Here is a 12,008-nt window from a genome sequence, read left to right as displayed (position 1 = left end):
GCACGAGGACCTGAGTTTGAATCCCAAGCACCCATATAAAAAGACAGGCATGATGATGTGTGCTTGTAACCCCAGAATGGGGGATATGGGGACAGGAAGATCTGCAGGTTAGGCAGTGGGGCTCATGGAGCCATATAGTTGAGCTCCAGGTCAGTGAGAGACTCTGTCTTAGAAAAGAAGGGGGAGGGCAACACAGGAAAACACAGCTCTTACCTCTGCATGCGTCCATTACCCAGCATGCATCAGCCCCCTCCACACTCATAGTCACAGAGTGCCTGGTAAGGTGCCACTAAACTTACTGACTAAAGAAACGGGAGGCAGGGGCATGGAGTGGCCATGGAGAAGACTACTGAGAGGCCAGTGGCTGCCTTAGCAGGAGGAGGGAGAAAGGCATCGTGTCAAACGGTCTCTGCTGTGATAGTGTCAACAATTACACAGTTCCTGGAGCTGGAAAGATGGCTCAGCAGCTAAGTGTGCGAGCTTTCTGCTCCTACCCTGCACCCACCTTGGAAAGGACTCACGACCCTGTGGAGCTCTAACTCCAAGGGATCCAGCACCCACGTCCCTCATCCAGCCTTCGCAGGCACTGCACACACACTTGCATGCGTGCATGCTTGTGTACACACATGCACACACATATCCACATAAAACAAAAATAAATCCAACCTTTTTTTTTTTTTTTAAGTTAATATGGTCTTTAACGAGGGTATGTGCTCTCTCAGAAGCAGCAGGGACTCAGGAACTCAGCAGAAATTTCACACAACGTGTTCCTTTTCCTCGTGTCTGTGGACATCTAACTCTTGGCTGCTCTCTTAGCCAAGCTTGATGTTACAGATTTTCTTGGTCACATTACTATTACTGTAAGTTATAGGTGTAGGGGACGTAAGTCTGGTATTGGAAGGTGGTGGGGAGGCACCTTTTGTATGCAAGTGGATGTGTGTATACTCAAGTAGGCATGTATGTATATGAGCTTTGTGTGTATGTGTGTGTGTGTGTGTGTGTGAGAGAGACAGAGAGAGAGAGACAGAGAGAGAGAGACAGAGAGAGAGAGATTAGACCTGTATGTGTACATAGGCACATCTAATTGGACTGGTGTGTGTGCACACAGATATCTTTTTTGGTTAAGAGCTTAGCCTTTAACAGACAAGCTATCTCTCTAGCCCCATATAGGTGTCTGCACACAGGTGTGTGTGTGTGTGTGTGTGTGTGTGTGTGTGTGTGTGTGTGTGTGTGTGTGCAGGCAAGCATGTGCAAGGGCAGGCTTGTGTCTGAATGTGTACATTCTACAGTGGTCATGCTCAAGGAACCCTCTCTGAACAGAAACTCCCTCCCACTCTCCCTGACCAGCGTCCTGTCCAGGCTCCGGTGGGGACAGGGTGCCCTTGATGCTACCTGCCTACCCCCTCCAGTGCAGCCCTTCTCCCTGGCCAAAGAGGACAAGCAGGCAGGACGTCGGTACTCACTGCTGTGGGCTGTGCTTGGTACCCGTGGTCCAGTTTCCCAACCTCAGATCCCAAGGGACCCTGCACGAGCAGCCCCATTTCCTGTCCTCCTGGCTCCATCTCCTCATTGGAACTAGCGAGCTGCAGGAAGCTTTCTCAGCAGCCGAGAGCAGCAGCCAGGAGCAGCCACAGCAGCAGCCCGAGTAGCAGCAGCAGGCAGCAGCACCCTTCAAATTGGGTCTCTAGCCCTTTAAATCTGCTCAGTTACCAAAAAAGAAGAGGCATCAGACCCTGTTAATTAAAGCTCGCCCTGGTCCATCAGGCTGAGGAGCTGCAGTGCTCTGTTCCTTCAGATGGCTTAGCGACTCTCCCCCAACTCCACAGCCATGGATCTTGGAGCACTTCTCCCGAGATCAGCAGGAGGTATGGTCCTTTCCGCTGGCTCGTGTGTGCCTCTAAATCAATAAGACACTAACTGCATGGACGCTGCCTGGCCCCCCTGGCTCCCCTCTTTCCCTCTTCATCCTCTCCGGACCCCCCCCCAGCTCAGGATTTAGTTGAGACAAATCAAGTCTCGATTCCCTGGGCTTTGGAGGGAAGGAGGGGAAGGAAGGGGACGCGTTGGAGGGTGGTCCTCATTTGTTTGTTTTGGCCCTGGCTTCACCTCGCTGCTCAGGTGGGCTGCAGAAGTGGGGAAAACATCGTTAGTCCGGCTCTGGCTTGTGCAAAAGCATCTTCTCCTGGCTGGGTCCCTTGACTGTTTGGTGATCATGAAAAAGGACGTTACCCTGACTCAGTTTGCTTTTCTGAAAGAAATCCATGACCTGCCACTCAGACGGAAGATGGCTGTGCAAACCATACAACTTTTCAGAAATCATCCCAGAGGTGCCCCATGTCAACACCTGTCCCTGTACCCTAGACTCTGAATGGTGCCAGGTTTGGGGGCAAAAAAAAGCTGTCTGTTCTCAAAGATTCTTCACCTCTGCCTCTTGAGGAAACTCACTTCTAGCCCAGCCTGAGGCTCTCTTCTAAAGACTTGTTTTGATTTAGGAATCTGCTGGAGCCTGGCAGAGAGAAAAAGAGCGAGGAGGGAAAGCGAGGGAGAGAACGAGGGAGAACGAGGGAGAAAGATTTATTTTCTTTTCACATTGCACTTGTAAATTGTACACGGGCCCTGAGCACACATCCATCTACAAATTCTACATTGATTTGTTTCCACCCCCACACAGCCTCCTTCTGGGGTGAACCTCTCCTCTCAGCCTAGACCCAAGGAAAAGGTTTCCTTTCAGTCAGCGTCCATCTCTCCATAGATGACCCTGAAAGCCAGTTTCCTGAAGACGGTTGCTTCTTTATTCTGAATACCGGCTCCCTGGATCCACTTGGCCTTGGGGCAGGGATATCAACTTCTCATCAGGGAGACTCATCTAGGAAGAGAAAACTCCTTTGCAGATGTCTCCCAGTGACTCCTTTTTAAACCTGCTGGGTAAGGAGCATCCCTTCTAAACCTTTAGGACGAAGGTGAGCTGTAACCCAGTTATGTCAGTAGGGAGTCCCCCTCCACCAATTGTGAGCACCAACAGAGGTTCAGAATATTTGTTTGAACAGTAGTTCTTATGCGTGGAATCCTTCCCGGTCCCCCTAGTCAAGGCTGGGCATTTCCTCTGGGTTTAAGCATCTGCTTCTCGTACACTGTAGGTCGGTTGCAATCCGTATTAGTAGAAAAACAAACTTCTCTACAGCTTGAAACTCTCTGGTTAGGGGAGTCTGCTCATAGCCCTAGAATGTAGCACACGATGGACTCACCAATGTCTGTGGCTACTGGGGGATTTGTGTGGCAGTTCGAAGACCCCCCCCCACCTCCCAAAGAAAACCCAAGAATAATTGTTCTCTGGGAAAAAAAAATAGTCGCAGAGGGCTTCATCATGCAAGATGGAGGTGCGGACTGGGGGAAGCAAGGTATGGTGGCTTTGCCCAAAGCTGTACTTGCAGTTCCTCTGCAAACAGCTTCCCTGGGGATTGCAAACAGGACTGTGGCCATTGTCATCGGGATGAGTCCCCGGCAAGCCCAGCTGGAGGGTTCAGAGGTCAAGGTCCATGAGGGGGCTCCACAGGGTACCTCTTTCTCCTGTCCTTTTCAAAGCTGGAGGCCCCTGCTGCTCTGTGTGATGTTGCTAACAGCCCCCCTCCCAGCCTTCTGAGGTTTTGACAAGAGAGGCCTGGGGTGTGTATCACAAAGGATGTCTCTGTCCTGGCAGGGACCTGTGAACAATAAGTAAATCAGAGGACTGTTGTTTTTTCCTCGTTGCAAGTTAATGGGGCATGTGTGTTTTCAATTTACTGATATCTTCTGGCCTTCAAGTTGAGTAAAGCTTACAGCGGGGTTTGCCCAGATCTGGCAACACAGATAATCTGTCATTCGGTCCTTTAATAGCCTCTTTATCTGTTAGTGCATCAGTACGTAACCTGTGGGTCGAGGCCCCTGGGGGGTGGTGTAGGTGTCGAATGACTTTTTACCCGGGTGACCCCTGCAGAAACACAGATGTTTACATTATGATTCATGTAGCGAGACTACAGTCATGAAGTAGCAACAAAGTGATTTTAGGGGTGGGTGGGGCTACCACAACACAAGGAACTGTATTAAAAGGGTTTGCAGCATTAAAAAAAGTCGAGAACCCCTGTTTGAGTGGGTGTGTATGTCAGCGTATGGATAAAGGTCAGAGGTCAACCTCTGGAATGCTGCCCACCCACCTCCTTTAAGATAGGGTCTTTCACTGGCCTGGACTTTACCAGCTAGGCTGGACTGGCTGACCAGTGGGTCTCCAGATCCTTCAGTCTCTGTGTCCCCAGGACTAGGATTACTAGTATCCAACACCATGCCTGGCATTTTTATGTGTTTTTTTGGGGGGATACAATTCAGGTTCTCGAGTTCTCTAGTTAAGACTGACCTTGAACTTCTGACTTCCCTGCCTTCATTTCTTCAGTGTTAGCGTTACAGGTGTGTTCGAGCGCTCCTGGCTCACAGAGTGTTGGGAATCGAACTCGGGCTCTGGGCATGCTAGCCTCGCTCTTTCCCAACTGAGCACATCCCTAGACTTTTTTTTTTTTGAGACAGAGCATTTGCTCAGGCTGATCTCTAACACATGGTGATCCCCATGCCCCCGCCATGTGCTAAGACGGGAGCAGGCACCACCATCTCTAACCATTAGCATCCACTACATGACCTGAGCAGGTGCTCAGAGTATTGGGGTGTGAGACGGAGAGTGCCGATAGCCTGGAACTCACTGTGTGGCCTGGCAGGTGATCTGTTGCTCTAATCTGCCATAGATTAAAGGTGTCAGGGTTGAGAGAGATAATGCACCTGAAGTCCATGCATGTCCTAGGCACAAGGAAAGACCATCTCCTGTTTCTGCTGCTATCAATTAAGTGCACATCAACCCAAGGATAGAGCCATTTAGATAACTACAATAGGTCCTCCCCTGACAGCTGGACTGAGCCTTTTCTGAAAGGCAGGGGTGACCTCTCCTATGCGATTCTGCCATTACCTTTCTCCCAAAGGCTGGAGCAGGACCTAGCCAGACTTTTCTTCTCCATAAAAGTTAATTGAACGAATACATGATGTTCCGTGGACGTTCAGCCATCAACACAGGTGATTTTTAATGACCAGTTCTCACTAGTTTACTGAAGGGATACAGTCGAGCCAGAGTTACAGAAGAATCCCACAGCAGTAATAAGTGTGCACTAAAGCATATCCGTTGGCGGAGAAACTTGAATTGTGGTAAAAAGTAGTTGCCTCCTGTTCTGAGACCTGTATCAGATGCCTGTGGGCTCCGGATGTCCTTGGTACCTCCAGTCTGTCAGGGCAAGCGTATGGTAGAGGAGTCCCCTACCATGAGCGACTGCCTCCTCCTTAAATGTTGAGGAAAGGCTCTGAAAGGTAGAAAGAGCTCTGGATAGAAAGATCTGCTTATATAATTGCTCTACTATGGAGAAGACATCAACCAATTTATTAAACAATAATCAATAAGATGATCGGTGTGGAGACACTCAGCGCCTTTCGAGCCAATGAATAGTGCTTTCTGGATACTTGTTTTGTTTAGTTTTCCATTCCTGTAAGGAAATCCCTGAAACTTCGAAGCTTTATAAAGCGGATTGTTCAACGATAGAGATTCCAAGTGGCCAAGGTTCTAGTGATCCTTGGCAAGAAATCTATGAAATCTACCTAACTTGGGGTCAGAGAAATCTTCCTTCAAGTAAGTGACCCCTACATAGATTCCCCCAAAGGAGTGACACTGAGAGAACATTCTAGTCCTGTAAGTAGCCCATGTACAGGTCAGAAGTTAATGAACCACTTTAGGGGGGTGGTAGAGATTCCAGTTGGCTATGCCTTCCATAGCCACATGGCGAGAGGAAGGCTGGAGATGTGGCCAGATTACAAAGGGTCTCGGATTCTTCAAGGGGAAGGATTTTATTCTAAGAGAGAAAACTAATCTTCCCCTCCACGTCCTTCACACCCCTGTCCCAATCAATCTCTGTCTGTCTGTCTCTGTCTGTCTGTCTGTCTGTCTGTCTGTCTGTCTGTCTCTGTATGTGCATGTGTAGATGCTTCAGCCTCGTAGTGGAGGGCTGGGCTGGGGATATAACTGAGTCGACAGAGCTCTTGCCTAGCATGCAGAAGCCCCGAGGTCCACCCCCCAGTACTTCTTAAACTAGGTATGATGGTGTCCGTCTGTCATCCCAGCATTTGGGAAGGAGAGGCAGCCTCCTGCCTACGTGATCAGAAGCTCAAGATCACCTTTCACCATGCAGTCAGTTTGAGGCTAACCGAGGATGTAGTAGACTCTGTCTCAAAAATGAGACAAGAGGAGATGGATCATATAGTCCCCTCTATGGCATAATGAGTCTTGAAGCCACTGTAAGAGCTGTGGCTTTGAGGTTGAGGGAGACGGGAGGCAGTGTGCTAGTCCTCTGGGGTGAACAGTCTTCATGACAGCGTCGGCGCCTGCTTTCGAGAAGCAATCCCAGTTGGGCCTGTTGACTCCTGACATTCTCTCTTAGAAGGAGAGGGTGGGGACGGTCATCATATACATCTCTGCCCTTCTTGCAAGTAGCCTGGGGTCTTTGGAGGTGCTAGAGTACAAAGGCTTGAAGGAGGTTAATTGAAGGGGCTCCATCTATGCAGATATGGGGAAGGCATCATTCACACTGGGTGAAGACTTTGTGGAGCCATACTAGGGCTCCCCAACCCCATTCTACCAGTAACCCCTTACCTTTCTGGAAGAAAGCCCAATAAATTCATTGGTTCCCTGGAGTGAACGTTGGTGGGACCATATCTTGTTCTGTTGTTGGAATCTTAGGAAAAAGAGTAGAAACTGTTTGTATGTCTACAGGGAAGGGGTCATACAACAGGATAGAACCCAGGGCTTCATGCACACCGGACAAGCATGACACCAACTGAGTTATATCCGCGCTCCATCAATTTTCTTCTTAAAGGTCTGATTTATAGGATTCATTGGATAAAGGACTTTCCACCAAGCTTGGCAAACTGTGTTAGATCCACAGTTGGTGGAAGGAGAGAACTGACCCTTCATATTCCTGCCCTGTGACACGTGCACTCCTCCACTCCCCCGCCCCCATGCTCTTTAAGTAAGCCCAGAAGCTCATTGGTTCCTCAGGAGGAACTGTGGTAGCACTGTACTTGTTTGTCATTGGGACCTTATGAGGAGGTGGGGGGTAGATGCTTTTTTATGTTTCCTTGGAAAAGGAATTCTCACAAGCATTGAATGCTGATCAAAAGCAGAAGCAAATTGAAATGATCTTCACTTCTGTGTGGAGGTAGGGGGTGGAGTTGGAGAGAGATGCAGACAAGCCAGGATGGGGGTTTATAGTCCGGGTCTAGCTGTCAATTTGAATACATTGTTGCTGTCTTCAGAGACACCGGAAGAGGACATTGGATCCTGTTTCAGATGGTCGTGAGTCACCATGTGGTTGCTGGGAATTGAACTCAGGACCTTTGGAAGAGCAGTCAGTGCTCTTAACCACTGAGCCATCTCTCCAGCCCTAGCTGTCAATTTGATACAGCATGGAGTCATCTCAGAAGAGAGCTTCAACTGAAGAATTGTTTAGATCAGGTTGACTGGTACGCATGTGAGTGAGGGATTGTCTTGATTGTTAATCAACGTAGGTATGCTCAGTCCATCGTGGGTGGCACCATTCCCTAGGCAGGAGCTTCGTGAGCTGCATGAGAATCATAAAAGCTAAACTGAGTATTAGAAGAAGTAGGCAGGGGGTTGGGGGTTTAGCTCAGTGGTAGAGCACTTGCCTAGCAAGCACAAGGCCCTGGGTTCGGTCCCCAGCTCCGAAAAAAAGAAAAAAGAAAAAAAAAAAAGAAGAAGTAGGCAGTGTGGGTGTATCCATTTCTCTCTGCTCTTGATCCAGTTTTATGTGGCTAGCTGCCTGAGTTCCTGCCATGATATACCCCCCTACCCCTCCGGCCCCGGAAGTGATGAACTTGGGCTTGCAATCCAAATATATTCTTTCTTCTCTAAGTTAATTTTTGTCAGAGTATCTTATCACAGCAACAGAAATGAAACCAGGACACTGGGTGGAATAGAAGATGGTTGGTTAAGGGGTCACTGAGGATGTGTGGGAAGTGCCAGGCTTCTGCTTTTCTCTTTCTAGGCAGGAGGCAAGTGGCTTTGTGGGTGGATTGAGCAGCAGTGTGAAAGGAGAGGAGTGGGCAGTGACTCAGGCTCCTGTGGCCTGAGATGGGGACCCCATAAGTGGGGCAGGTCCAGCAGGTTTCTTATTTATTTTATTATTTTTTTTAGAGATTTATTTATTTATTATGTATACAGCATCCTGCCTGCATGTGTGCCTGCAGGCTAGAAGAGGGCACCAGATCTTATTACGGATGGTTGTGAGCCACCATGCGGTTGCTGGCCATTGAACTCAGCACCTCTGGGAGAGCAGACGATGTGCTTAACCTCTGAGCCATCTCTCCAGGCCAGTTTAGGGTTTCTTATTTTTTACTTGGAGATATCTGTGGAGGCTCCCAGGGGGAAAGGGAGAGTGGTCAGACTTGAGTCTAGAAGGACCTGTTGGCTGGAGGCAACCGTGTGTGTGTGTGTGTGTGTGTGTGTGTGTGTGTGTGTGTGTGTTCATATGTGTGCACATGTATGTGAAGAACAGAGATAATCTCAGGTGTCTATCTCACACTATCTGTCTTGTTGAGGGTCACTCACTGGGATTTGCCAAGTTGGTTATCCAGTGGGCTCTCTCCCCTTCTAGGTACCGAGACTAAAAGTGCACCATGCAAGTGCAAGTGCTGGGGATAGAACTTGTGACCTCATGCTTGCACAGCAAGTACTTTACCAACTAAGCCATCTCCCTAACCTCGGAGGCAGCCTTGAGTGTCAGAGTACAGAGGGTGTTGGGAGTCCTGTCAGATGTGATGATCAGTGAACGATAGGTAGAGGAAGACCCATGGCTGGACCCCAAAGTGTCACAGCTATTTAAGGGTCAGTGACACAAGGAAGACATAACCAAGGAAGCTGGTCAGCTGACTCTCCCCGTTCGAGCTTAGATCTAGAGCATTCCCCAGTCTTACTTGTTGAAGGCTTTGTCACCTGCTTGGGACTGGTAGGAGGAGGTGGTGTAGGGTTTAAGAGGCAGAGCCTGACAGGAAGAAGTCTTTAGGTCATGGGGATACCCTTAAAGGGATTTATAGGATATTCCATTTTCATACCTTCCCATAAGGTAAGCCATTTTGCTTACACTGTCTTAGTCAGGGTTTCATTGCTGTGAACAGACACCATGACCAAGGCAACTCTTAAAGAGGACAACATTTAATTGGAATTGGCTTACAGTTTCAGAGGTTCAGTCCATTATCATCATGGCAGGAAGCATGGTAGCATGCAGGCAGACATGGTGTAGAACTCCATGGTGCTGGAGTCCTACAGCTTGATCTGAAGGCAGCAGCAGGAGAGACTGTCTTCTGCAAGCAGCCAGGAGAAGGCTCTGATCACACTGTCTAGACTCGAGCATATATATGAGACCTCAAAGCCCTGCCTCCATAGTGACACACTTCCTCTAACCAGGCCACACCTAGCAGTGCCCCTTCCCATGGGCCAATCCTATTCAAACCACCACACCCACCACAATGTATTGCCACAGTCCCAGAGCAATGGGACTAGCCAATCGAAGATGGGCCTCTCGAACTATCTAATGTCTCAGTCATTCCCACTCCAGTCTCTAGGTCATTTGACGGTCTTTTGAAAGCCACTCTGCCTTTTTATCCTTGGTTTATAGTTTTGTATTTTTATACATGCATCTGTTTATGCTCTACTAAATCTGTGATGGGAATAGATACTATTTCCATGAATCCGTATTTCCAGATTCGGAAGAGAGGCAAGATAGAAATATAGGGAGGAATAAGGAGGTACAAGAAAGGAAGGAAGACTCTTTTTTTTAATTGGATAGGTTATGAATTTACATTTCAAGTGTTATCCCCTTTCCAGCTCTCCTCCCCCGCTCCCATATCCCCTCCCCCTGCTTCTATGAGGATGCTCCCCTCCCCCCTACTTCCACCTCAACACCCTGGCATTTCCCTACACTGAGGAAAAGATCCTTCACAGGACCAAGGTATTCTCTTCCTATTGATGCCCGACAATGCCATCCTCTGCTACATATGCAGCTGGAGCCATGGGTCCCTCCAAGCTGGTTGGTGGTTTAGTCCCTGGGAGCTCTGGGGGATCTGGTTGGTTGATTTTGTAGTTCTTCCTATGGGGTTGCAACCCCTTCAGCTCCTTTAGAACTTCCTCTCACTCCTCTATTGGGGTCCCCATGCTAAGTCAGATGGTTAGCTGCAATCATCTTAATCTGTATCCATAAGGCTCTGGCAGAGCCTCTCAGGAGACATCCATATCTTGCTCCTGTCAGCAAGCACTTCTTGGCATCAGCAACAGTGACTGGGTTTGGTGGCTGCATATGGGATGGATCCCCAGGTGGGGCAGTCTCTGAATGACCTTTCCTTCAGTCTCTGCTCCACTCATTGTCCCTGTATTTCCTTCCATGAGTACTTTTGTTCCCCCTTCTAAGAAGGACTGATACATCCATACTTTTGTCTTCCTTCTTCTTGATCCTCCTTCATATGATCTGTGAATTGTATCTTGGGTCTTCCGAGCTTTTGGGCTAATATCCACTTATCAGTGAGTGCACACCATGTGTGTTCTTCTGTGACTGGGTTACCTCACTGTGGATGATATTTTCTAGTTCCATCCATTTGCCTAAGAATTTCATAATGTCATTGTTTTTAATAGCTGAGTAGTATTCCATTGTGTAGATGTACCACATTTTCTGTATCCATTCCTCTGTTGAAGGGCATCTGGGTTCTTTCCAGCTTCTGGCTATTATAAATAAGGCTGCTATGAACATAGTAGAGCATGCATCCTTGTTATGTGTTGGAGCATCTTTTGGGTGTATGCCCAGGAGTGGTATAGCTGGCTGGGAAAGAAGGCTCTTAACTGGAGTCTGGCTGAAGCCTCTCACCGAGGAGAAGCAAGAACTCCAACGCTATTAACTGCTTAACTGCTCTCAACCTTCCTAATGCTGTGATCCTTTAATACAGTTCCTCATACTGTGGTGACCTCCAACCATAAAATTATTTTCACTGCTACCTCACAACTATAATTTTGCTACTGTTACTAATTGTAATGTAAATATTTTGGGGGGTAGAGATTTGTCAAAAGGGGTTGAGAATTGTGGGTTTAAGGCCTTTCTCCCTCTTCAGTGCAAACCAGCAATTTTTAAAGAATCTCACCAGAAACCCTGCTTACATTGAAGACCATTGAAGTCCCTTCCTGCTCAGATGGATACTGGTTTTATCCTATTCAGATGATAATCCCACTCCAGGCAACTTGGAGCCCTTTATTACCAAAGAGGTTCACCTGAGGGATGGAGAGACGGCTCAGGGATTAAGAACACCTGCTGCTCTCACAGGGGGCCTGATTTTCGCTCCCAGAACCTGATGGGCAGCTCACAACTATGTAACTTTGTTCCAAGAGATCTGGTGTACACACACACAAACACACAACCACACACACCACACAAACACACACAATAACTTCAGACACAAATTTTATATATATTATGCATATATATGTATATAAAATACACACACACATAACACACACACACAACAACACACACACACACACACACACACACACACAACACACAATACATAACACCACACATAACACACACACACATAACACACATACACACATACACACACATAATACCACACACACCATATACACACACCACACATAACACACACATAACATACACACATAACACACACACCACACATAACACACACACATAACACACACCACACATAACACACACACACAACACACACACACACAACACACACACACACACACACACACACACACGCATACACATACACATATAACAAACACACCATACACACATACACATGCACATATAACACACACCACACACACACACGCATGCACACATACACACACACCACATAAG

General features: G+C 47.9%; 1 protein-coding gene across 1 annotated transcript in view; it reads left to right on the top strand.

Annotated features, from left to right (window-relative positions):
• The first annotated feature begins 1,795 nt into the window (after positions 1-1,795).
• Caln1 (calneuron 1) overlaps positions 1,796-12,008 on the top strand; it is a 462,493-nt gene continuing 452,280 nt past the window's right edge. The window contains exon 1 of the mRNA XM_032886858.1: positions 1,796-1,865. The gene's annotated coding sequence lies outside the window, so the exon portion shown is untranslated. The remainder of the gene's footprint in view (positions 1,866-12,008) is intronic.

This window comes from Rattus rattus, chromosome 16 (assembly GCF_011064425.1).
Source record: "Rattus rattus isolate New Zealand chromosome 16, Rrattus_CSIRO_v1, whole genome shotgun sequence".
Taxonomy (NCBI): Eukaryota; Metazoa; Chordata; class Mammalia; order Rodentia; family Muridae; genus Rattus; species Rattus rattus.
Note: the sequence above shows the minus strand (reverse complement) of the source record. Positions and strands in the feature narration are given on the sequence as shown.